This window comes from Sturnus vulgaris, chromosome 1 (genome assembly GCF_052056855.1).
Source record: "Sturnus vulgaris isolate bStuVul1 chromosome 1, bStuVul1.hap1, whole genome shotgun sequence".
Lineage (NCBI taxonomy): Eukaryota > Metazoa > Chordata > Aves > Passeriformes > Sturnidae > Sturnus > Sturnus vulgaris.
Window position 1 is genome coordinate 49,818,952 of NC_142243.1, and position 11,573 is coordinate 49,830,524.

Sequence of the window (11,573 nt, forward strand, 5' to 3'; positions counted from 1 at the left end):
GTAACTTGTGATAAACATTTTTTTAAAAATATTGTTGTTATTATTTTGTAAAGTTTTTTACTCCTTCTGTTGAATATTATCAGCTTTTTAAGAAAGAGTATGCAGCGTTACAATGATGATCCTAACTTTTAATGAGAGAATTAGATGGAAAGGGTTTTCTCATCTCCCTCTCTCCCCCTTGAAGGGATGAAATGCAGAACAGGAGACAGCAGCTGAGGCAGCCAGTCGATAGGAAGCCCTTCACACACCTCTTCTGCTGAAGGCGATTCTTTGTCATCTTTGGTCACAGGGAGGAAGTGGACAGAAAAAAAAGTTGAGTCCTGCCTGCATGTGGCTGAGGTGGTGGTTTGTAGTTCCTATAAATTCTTTGATTTCTAGGTGAGGTGTCTCCCCATTGTTGTAGCTATTGGTTAGGGTATTTAACCCTTTAGATGCAGTGGAAATAAGACACAGCTACATAGTCCCTCTCAGGATAGGAAAGAGAGACAACTTTATTCAGAAACACGCTTAAGTAGAACTCACAACTCCAAGGACAGAATAGAGATGATTGGTCCAGAGAAATTGACACCTCTTTCCCAGGCCTGGTCACGCACCAAAACAGGTGTTAATCTAATGTTTTTAATTCCATTATATTTTGACCAAGTTATCATCCTGGGAGAAAATCTCCCTAACTGAAGCTGAACATGCTATCAGCCTGGGAAAGGAGCTGAGAGAGCAGGAGATGCTCTGGCCTGAAAGTGATTTTCCAGGCTGTAATTTTCTTAGCTCTCTAGGCACATAGTGCCTCCTCTGCCTGGCTGCTCTGGCCTGCCTGGTGGATACCCACCACATGACATGCTTCTTCACCTTTTCATCAGGGGTAAGCACTAAAATAAATGAACTTGAGATCTGTGGAGGGGCTTGTTAAAATTAAGGGTGCTGGCAGCTGGTCTGCTGGGCAGTGAGGGGAATGCAGCTGAGCCCTGCTGGAATGTCGTGGTGCACTGCCCACTGCCAGTGAGGACAGGTGGTAATGGAGCACATGGGCCAAATCCTAAATAATGTAAATCATGTAAATCATGCTGATGTCATTAGCAATGCTGACTTCAGCAAAGCTGTTCTGATTTATAGCAGCTGAAGATCTGACCCCTATTAAAAGTAGAGTTTTCTCAACTCTGAATTCCTGGACGTTATTGTAACCTATTGCTTAGAAACAGATAGAGCGAAATAAATAAATCAATGCATAAATGCAAGAATATTTATAGGATGTGGCTCTGTTTCTGTGGAAACCTGATCTTTTTCTTATCCAGTTCTTTTTTCTCTGTTAGCCAATTTAACCTCTCTATCTGTCTATTGAAACTCCTCCTCATTAAGCACAAAGTTGCAGAGTTTTTGCAAGACAATGTAGGCAGAGAAATATCAGCTTTTTCATCGGTTTGGTGAATTTAAAAAAAGCATCTGAGCTGTAAGGGAAAAATGTGGAGGAGGGTGAAGGTAGCAGGAAATATAATCATATTAAAAATAAAAATATGAATCAGTTTGGATAGTCAGTGTGTAAATTGGTAGCAGCCATGCTACCCATAAAATTTGTACCTTTTTTTCCTGTATTTTTTCCACTTAACATTACATTAAGAGATGCTCTGTCATTTAGGTGTACAACAGGGCATAGCTTGGAGTAATATGATACGATATTAGTTACATAATGGTATGTGACCAATAACATTTAAATGCAGATTTTGCTGGCTGAATGTCTTGGTGGGTTGGTGTTGGAGAGGAAGCTGGATATTGTGGCAGCTCTCTGTCTCTTTCTCATTTGTATTTCATTTTCTCAGCCCTGGTGACAGGGCTTTCATATTGAGAACTGCCAATAAAGGATTAAATTCTTTTCTGAAAGCCTCCTGCTAATTAATTTGTACTCTGAAATGCACCTTGATGACAATGGAGGCTTCCGCACTGTTCCTGAGTGCTTTCTACCAGGCTATGTGGCTCTTTTTATCATAATTTTGGATATGGCTTTTTGTCCTGTCCACACTCCTGGTCATATTAAAGTGATTTTTTTTTAATGTGGTGATCTCACACGGCATTGGAAGCAGTGACATTGTTATTCTGTCCCCCTCTGTTTTTTTTTGGTTGCTGAATAATGTAGTCTACTTCAGTGGTATGGTCCTGGACTTCCACAAAGGACAGGAGTGCAAGTGCCCAAGTGAAGAGATATTACAGAAGACTGAAGATTTTTGTTACCCATGGCAGCCAGTACTTTTTAAGCACACCTTGTGTAAATACATTGTTGCATTAAGCTCTAGCCTTGTTGGTCTTGTCAAAGCTGTGATTTCTTTTCTATAGAGAAGGATCAAGCAGTTTGACCAGAGGTGACATCAGAGGGCATGAAAGCTCCATGAAAGCTCCACAGGGGTGAAAGTGTTTGTTTGTTTTGGGTTTTTTTTTTCTGAAGGAGTATTAGTCAAGTTTATGTGCTATATATAAATAATATTCATCATGAATTTTTATGATACTGTTTTTATATCTGAAAGAAAGACTTATGCTTTAATGCAAGAAACACTGTCTTTTTTCCCTCTACCATTCATGCTCCAATCAACTGCAATTCCTCCTTTTCTCTGCCTGATTTCAGGACATTACTTCCACGGAAGTTTAACCCAGCCATGTCTGAAAATGCATTTATAGGAGTGGAGTGGATCAAAAACCTCCTTTCCAGAGCTTTATGCTTGCACTGCCTCCCCTGACAGCAAGGAAGAGCAGCTGGCTTCTCTTCCACATTACTGCTGCTGCTCTCTTCCCTTGGCAACATCTCTTTCAGTGTCCTGTGAACCTGCTTCCCAGGAGGGAGCCACGGCCAAACAGAGAGATATGGCCACATTTCTGACTTGTTCAAGGAGCAGTTGTGAAACTAGTTTATGTGTTGTAAAGGTGTTAATCAGGCCTGTAAGGAAAAACACTCAGATGCAATACAGCCACTTTTCTCACCCAAAGTATTCAGCAGAGCTTTGTGTCAGAGGAGATGTAAAACTAACTGAGCATGTTGTGTTTATTCTGGGTTTATTCAGCCATGTTGCGTGTGTTTTGCAGCCTTGCAGCAGCCATTTGAAACAACCATGTTGGATTTTCAGAAAGTCTTCTGTCCTATTGCTTAATCATTAGTCACTTACCAGTGTGTGCAGCCCAGAGAAAGTGTTAACATCTGATTGTTGAGAGATGCCTCTGCCCAAATTAAGGTGCAAATGAGATCATATGCCAAAGTCAATAGTACAAATTTTATTTAACAGTGAACGTGAGGTAGAGAGAGAAAAAAGTAGAAAAGAGGAGTGGAGGGAGATAGGAGAGAGATAGTCACCATCCATGGATCCAGTGGCCTCCTATTAGTCCATCTTCACCGTGGGCTTCTTGGTGGTGGAAGTCCAGAGATTGTTTATTACTTTTCATTATATGTACATTTTTACAGATAAAGGCCAATGCTCAATCTTTCTCTTCTCTTGAGTGGGTGGGTTGTGAGTTGGTGCCAGTTACCTTTTATCCAGCCCAAGCTGACTCCAGCACAGTTGCTCAGTTGGCTTTTCTTGTGGATTCTTCATGTCCATTTTCAGTGATATTCTTCTCTCCCAGCTTTGTTAACCTCCCTAGACCTGAAATGACACTTGGACAAACACCTGGGGTGATCTTTGTTTGACCAGTAACATGTGTATGAGCAGTTGCAATCCCACATAATGTGCCACAGCTGGAACCCTTGCCTGGATGCATTACCCAGGATGTGTCAGACCTCGCCAAGCCTAGATCCAGTGCCATTCTGTTGCTCCATTCTGTGCTTCCCTCATGGCAAAATCCTTCTGTGGTAATAATTCTTGAGATAGACAAGTGTGATCTCCAGTTCTCTCTTATACCTTGCAGTGGCTCAAATGCTGTTTTCCTGCAAAAAGCAATTGCAAAATTGCTTTTTCAATTGGAGTGTTTTTTAGTGTGTGGTGGGTGTGAGGAATTCCATAATACTGTGCCTGATGGATGTAGACCCAACATGTCCTGAAATTAGACATAGAATTACACAGCTGGTCTTGATTTTTAGATCCCCCAGAGGGATATGCAAACAGATAATATATAAAGATGCATATTTGCTCAGTCAGCCAAGTCTTAAGGGGATCTTCAGGCCCTGTAGTACAATTGATTACTTTTGCAAACTGGAACAAATGTAAATGGGTTTTTTGAGGAGACGTGTTCACATACTTCAAAGACTTTAAAATAAGGTTTTCTCTCAACCACATCCACAGAAGAATTTTATAGCTGATGCTCCTGTCCTGATTGGTAATGAAAAATTAACTTTTAGTGTACAAAATTATCATACAAAATACAAAAATGTTATCATACAAAAGGTTCTGATCTTCAGAGTCATTCAGTTCCCATGGAGATACCAGTTCAATCCAATATGTATCACTTCCTCTAATTATGCCTTGGATAAACATGGTGGAAGCAGAGAATGGGATGAGGGAATTCCCATGGGAAATATCATACATACTATTGATTTAGAGTCTTTACCCATGAAAATGTGTCCTCTGGTAATTCTAGGATGCCTTTGCTCTTTCACAAGACTTCTCTTTTGAAAGGAAGAGAGATTTTGAGATTTTGCTACAGGAGTATTCTGTATCATCAGCAAAATGCCCAATTACAGATGAACAGATAAAAGGGCCAGATGGAACCATTTATTTTGCCTGAGCTCCTGCGTAACACAGAACATAGAATTTCACTCACTGAGTCTTGCATCAAGCCCATATATTCTGTCTGAGCTAGATAATCTTTTCTGTATGCTCTGCATTTGTGCTTTATTTTCCATTGTGAGATTGTCTTGTGTGCTGTGGACATACCTCCAGAGGAGAGCAGCTACAATACCCTATTCCTCCTGCCTTCAGGTAGTCCTTATAGTGCTGTGGGGCTGAGGGTAGGAAGCAGCTCCCTGGGGGTCAGAGGACTGCAGATCTCTGGATTGTGGTGCAGGGATTTAGACAGATGCTCGGGGTAAGGGGTGGTTGCAGGAGTTGCTGCAGTTGCACAAAGACTGGAAGCCACCGTTGAGGAGGGAGTGGAAATATACTTGAAGTAGTGTAGTCCAGCAGCAATTAGATTAAGCTGTCAAATGCATGTCACGTAACCACTGATTGCTCACCAGGTCATTATAGGGCTTGAGGGGATTTATGAGGATAGCTCAGGGATTTGATTCTTGTTTTTTTGTTTGCTGTCATTCTACTTCTTATGATGGAAATTTTTTTATTGAATGTTTACCTGTTTAGAATTCAAGTACGCATTCAGATGCACACTACAGTAAAGCAGCTCTGAATATTGAACTAGTAATTCTACTGAAATACGTGTTTGAGATGACAGCTCACATGAATATCAGAAAAACAACAGGTATATTTAAATCAGTAGTCAGTCAGATAAACTAATAAGGAAAACATAGCTCTTTAATCTGATATCTATCAAAAGCATAGTTCAGGCTCCTACATCTGATTTCAGGTCTGTCTTTGTTCCAAATCAAGATTTTTTTATTTAAATGTCTTGGTTCAGCCTTGATATTAACCAAAATGGTGACTGCCATTTTTTCTGGAAAACAGGAATGAGCACAGTTTCCTTTGCTGTCAAGTGCTTCTTGCTTTCTTCTGGTGATGCCAAGCTCTTCCTTAAAAGGGATGTTTGCTCTGGAGAAAATGAAGAGTGAGATCAAGGCAAAATATAAGGGGAAAAAAAGGCCAGTTTTAGTTTTGATGAGCAAGGAACTGCTGTGGGTATTTAAATTGTCCTGATGCAACAGCAGTGCTTCACCCCTACCACTCAGACTTCCAGGGATCTTGGTGGAGCCTTGGATATGGTGCAGGTAGCTGAACTCCTTTGTGCTTAATCAACAGTGTTATGTGCTTGTAGGATTTCTTCCGCATTCTAGACAGCTCGTTGGGCCAGCATGAGCTTTTAGCAAGCTATGGTGTGGCTCAAGGCTGATAGCAGATGCCATCACAAGATACAGGGTTAGAAGACAGAAGGCTGTGAACTGGGTGGCTTTGTTGGAGCCAGACTCTGGCAGGAGATTAGATCACAACTTGGTGAAATGCTGAATAACATTCTTTGTGCCCCTTATTAAAAGCATTTTCCTAACTGATCTCAAATCAGAGCTGTACTGATAAAGGAAAATGTGGTTAAGAATAAATCCACATTTTATGGTTGAAGCAGAAAACAAGGTAGAACGTCCTATTCTTTGGTTTTGCTAACATCTTTTAAAGTAACACTGCCTACAAAACAGGCTTGTGTGCTTCTGGCAATCTGTTCTCTCAACAAACTCCAGTGCACCTAAGTCAATTTCTTGCCAACCTCATGAAATCCAGGGAATACTTGACACTGGATCTGTGTTAACACCATATTTTGGTTCTCTGGATGGTATTTGCCAGGTGCTTCATCTTTAGCAGCTATTGTGGCAGGAGGGTTGCCAGCTACCATAACTCTTGGGAGGATAATAGCACTTAAGGTCTTTCTAAATTTATTTTTTATTTCTGCACTGTGTATCTCTTTGAAGAAGTTTTTGGTTTTTTTTTCCAGAAATAACCTCTTCTAAAGGTATGAAGGAAGTTTGAAAATATGAACCTTAAGGCTGAAACCCACATTTTAAGAAATGCCACATAAAATTTCATCAGATCAGAGGATGTGATCAGTGGCTTCTTAATACTCTGACTGTAACTTCTCTTAGGTAGTCTTTTACTGCTTTTCACTTTTTCCCCATGGTAGTCTTCCATGTTGCCTTTTTTTGTTGTTGTTTGTTTGTTTTGTTGTTTTTTGTTGTTTTCATTTTTTTCTCTTAAACAGTGCCAGAAGAGAGAAAAGAAGGGCTCTAACATTTGGCATCTGTGGAAATATGTTATCAAATTAAAAAAAAATCAGCACCACAATAGCTACATTATATCATAAACATGAAAGTTCTCTGTTGTGTTGACTTCATTATAATTACTCCAGGTGGAGTTAGTTATGTTAGGTGTGCCAAAAATCTAGTGGTTTCAAATTAGTGAGCAAACCTTAAATTGACAAATGGAGATGAATGTCCTCTATCCTTCAAAACCCTGCATTTAGGAGAGAAACTTCTGCCACTCGTCTTTGAAATCTCTGCAATAGATGGTAGCTTGGCAGTGAATAACCTGATTTTGCTGGCACATATATAAAATCTGTCTCTCCATAGCAACAAGAGATGATAATGGTAAAAAAATGCAGCTAAGCCATATATGTGCATTTTATTCTGTTGCTCCCTATCCAGTTTGCCTTAAGTGACTTTTCCTTTCATAGTCAGTATAAAACTACCATATAGACCTTCAGGGAGGAGTATTACCAAGACACACAGTTAAGCTTTACAAAATCAAGATGAATTTAGCAGTTATCCTTTGAAAGCATTGCCTTTAATAGTGCAAGAAGGACAATGGGAAAGTGACCCAGTGGTTTCTTGGTGGAAAGCAGTTATGTGCCAGGATAAATTTATTTGCAGTTCTTTCAAAATCCTGATCTTGCTTCTTGCTCCAAAGTTCTTTCTAAACATGTGCTAAATTCACTGGAACTTCTATCTTATACCCATTTTAACAAGAATATGTAATCATGGACTCTAGTTAAATAGAAGACAAAGGAGATGAATGCAGTAAGAAAAGGGAAAGGCAGGATGGCAGCAATAGTTCACTTGCTTTGGCCAGTAATGCGCAAATCTCTTCTTTTTGTCCTAAAAATCACAAATATTTTTGGTAAATCTTAAGAGTTGTTTGATGATGTCATTCACTGTTTTCACTAAGTTGCTTTAAAGCTTTCTGCCTGAATGCCTAGTGTCAGGAGGATATGCCTCCAGCCCTATCCAGTTCAGAAATCTGGTGGCTTCATGCCAGTCACAGTCTTTCACAGATGATCTGCAATGCCTTCCCCTCTTGACTTGCAATATTTCATCCATAATTCAGCATTTCAACAACTCAGACCTGTGTGTGATTGCACCGAGGCTGCGGATCCATTCCAATCAGATCTAGAAAACATAAGGCTTTGCATCATCTCACATCCTAGCAGAGAGCTGGCTACTATGCAGAAGAATAAGAAAAAGTGAGTCTTTATCACAAAGGGCTTCATGTGCACACACAGAAGAGCAGCAGTAGGCAGGGCTGGCTGTACCAGGCAATAAGAGACATCACTGTTTAGGAAGGAGGACAATCATCCCAGCCCACCTACCATGTTTGTATGGCTCTTTGTCTGACTATAAAGCACAGTTTTCTATCCTGCACAGTCATACTCAAAATAGTGGGGTTGTGGCATATGAAGTGTAAGAATATGTTAGTAAAAATGTATTTTAAAGGATGCTGTATCCCCTCAGCACACTTCTCAAAAAACCATTAGATCCCTGTGGAGCATCCTCTGCTCCCCTCTACCTGAGATTTTGTAACCAAAGCTTTAAAAATCTGCAGCAGGCCAATTTTAAAAGCAGATACACTATCTCAGCTTCCAAGAGACTATACTATATTCATCCAGATCCTTATAGTCTACACAATGGTGTAGCCTACCTAATTTTCCCTTAATGATTGCTTTCTAATATAACAGTTCTTCCCTCCTAAAGTGACTCACTCTACAGCCAAAAATAAGCATCCGAGTGGAAACTGAGAGTAATGAAGAAGCATCCGACCTCCTGTTATAGTCACATCTCTGTGCAGGAGAGGGCTAGGAAAGGTAACAAGGAGCACAGGGCTAATAATGAGAGGCTTGAAGAAACTGACCATACAGCTGAGTCACCTCTTTTTTTTCACAGATTGCAATATTTTGCACTCAGAATGTCCTTTGCTTCTAGCATTTAATAAAAACATAAATTAAATAGGCTCAGTCCTATGAAAAAATTTGTATATTTATTGACACCGATTGATCTGCAAAACCTAGTTAATACTTTTTCCTGCTTTCTCTCAATGTGTCTGCAGCTTCAGTAGATCCAGCATAAGACACAGTCACACTGTGAGGAACTGAATTATGGTTAACCATGTAATAATAGGAGAGACATCTCTCTGTTTTGATCAACAGGTATGCCAGCCCTCTTTGCTTCTTCTCCTGAAGGAGAATTATATGAAATGAAGGAGGCTGAGGTAAACACAATTGTCTCTAATCTTAGACAAAAAGGCAAGTCACTACTCTTATTGTTCTTTACTGCAGCAACAGATAGAGATGCTCTTGTATGTCATAGCAATTGTGTATAGACTCATATCCAGAAAAAAGTCAGGATAATTTTTATTATTTCAGATTTATTTTTTTAATTGAATAAAAATAAAGCTGTTTTATTTTTCATAATATAATATTAATAATCTCTTTTGATGTGGAATAGTAGTATATGGTTGTAAGTAATATAAAGATCTCAACTGAGACAGCACTGTCAATGGAGCTAATGAAATTATTCAGATATAAAAAGTTAGGTTTGAATACTGCTGTCGGTCAGAATCTAATGATGTTAAATTTTTATTTGATGCTCAATTTTACCTGTTCTTAAATTACACCACAGTATACATGCAAAATAAACCAATATTTTCCTCTGAAGAAGTAATTTCACTTAAGCTATAAAATAATTAGAAGCTTGAAGCAATTATAACACCAACTAGTCTTTCAGAAGTACTATCTCTAAATAAAATATTTTCTTGGACAAACATCCCCTGAGCTGCATTACTTTTACACACTGAACACCTTACATTATTCTTGATCGGAACACTAAAAACATTTAACTGGCCCATCACTGTACTCAGAATGTTCCAACAACTACATTTCATTAATCCCTTTTCTTGTCTTTTTAATAAATGCCATTCTGGTTATTTCCTGCATTAAAAAAAATAAAATTCCTTTCCTCGATAACAAGCTCTATGCATTTGTCTTGGTTTGAAAGACAGGTATGGTCTAAGGAAAGGCAAGAGCCCCCTTCCTGAGATGCGGAATGCAACCCCCTCCCTTTTAATTATTTTAGGTCCAAATCAGAAGCCTTCAGGCAGGAGATATGGGGATAAGGGTAACAGTTCTTTACTGATATCTAATAAGGCAGAAAAAAAACAACAACAGCTATAAAAATTGACAACAGAACAGAACAGTATAGCTAAGCTCCAGTCCCTTCTGGCCGCAGGCGGTCTCCCTGTGCTCAGTTACCGGTGCTGTGGGGGCAGGGCAGGTCCCGTGCAGTTGAAGAGGCTGGGTGATGGCGGCAGCGGCCCAGGGGTGAGAGGGGATGGGAAAGTGACTCCCCCCCTCATGGTGTCGGTCGTGGTGCTCAGCAGGGTGTCTGGAGATAGTAGGGTGAGATGGGAGAGCAGCAGAGCGATGCCCAAAGGCAGGGAGCGTGGATCTCGGTGCTGGGATGGCAGGGGAGGTGCCAGATCGGAGCACGGGCTGTCTTCCCACTCCACGAGCCAAGCGAGAGAGAGAGTCCCCCGCTCCAGACCCCCTGTCCCACCTTCCTTTTCCGGTTCCCCCCCCACCTTCCCCTCCACCCACCCCCCTACGAGAGAACATTATTTGTCGTTTTAAGGTGTAGCCACAATTACTTAGCATAACAATGGGAGAAATTCCACAGAAAGAAAAGGGAACAATTCAACCCCCAACAGCATTCTGTCACATAGTCAACATCACTGCTGATGGACAGCTAAGGCTTTTTCTTTCAAGCTAATGATTTCATTGTCTGAAACTCATGCTGGTATTTGAGACATATTTTCAAGTTTGAAATTCCAAAATGCCAGAAATATAAAGTGAATACGGGCATGGCAAATATTTTCAAAATAATTGGGAGAAAGGGAAAAAGACAGAAAAGTGAAGCATATATAGCAATAGCTGTTAAAAAAATACTTTAAGCCCAAATGTCGAGAGAAATAGTTACAGAGTTTCTCCTTTAACTTAAATCAATGATGAAGAAATAATCTGCTGCAGCACAGAGAGCTAGAGAGAGGTGAAAATGATGCTGCTTAATGCACAGCTGTTCCCTGGATTTTATGCCCAGATCTCCCCAACACCTCACAAAAGACAAGAATACATCAGTGATTCCAGAGCAGTTTTTCTGTCAAAGCATGAGTGCAGGCAGCAGGGAGAGGCATTTCTAGAAAGGCAACTCCAAAAATAATTCTGCTTCTTTCTCCTGCTGCTGTGTTTTTTTAAAGCTTCTCCAGAAACCTCTTTTATAGATAGGAAAAGCAAATCGAACAGACTGAGATGTTTCCTTGCAAGGCTGCAGACCAAGGCAATGTGTGCAGGGCACAGGAGGCCCAGGTTGACCCATAAACAAACTATTAAGGTACTAAATCTTCCACGACTGGTTATTGCAGAGCTAGAATGATGGACTGATATTAGTACTATTCCTTGAAGATTGATTTAGCTTTCATAAGCTTCATCATTTCACACAGGACAGATCAAGCTTTATAAATGCCAGTTTCCTGGCATGAGTAATTTCCAGCATCCCCTTACCTGCTCAGAGCACAGCTCCACATTCTGGTAATTCTGTTACCCTGAATTTAAACAAGGCTGCTTCCAGAGCCATCTGCAGGATTTGGCTCAAGAAACTAATGCTGTTAGGTTTTTGTTGCAATTAG

At 40.2% G+C, this 11,573-nt stretch overlaps 1 long non-coding RNA gene across 1 annotated transcript; it reads right to left on the reverse strand.

The window, feature by feature from the left end:
- Positions 1-3,234: 3,234 nt before the first annotated feature.
- Positions 3,235-10,433, reverse strand: LOC148225204 (uncharacterized). The gene is made up of 2 exons (XR_015804392.1): positions 10,144-10,433; positions 3,235-8,008 (listed from the first exon to the last, which is right to left on the reverse strand). It is a non-coding gene; the product is annotated as an uncharacterized LOC148225204 (long non-coding RNA).
- Positions 10,434-11,573: the final 1,140 nt, after the last annotated feature.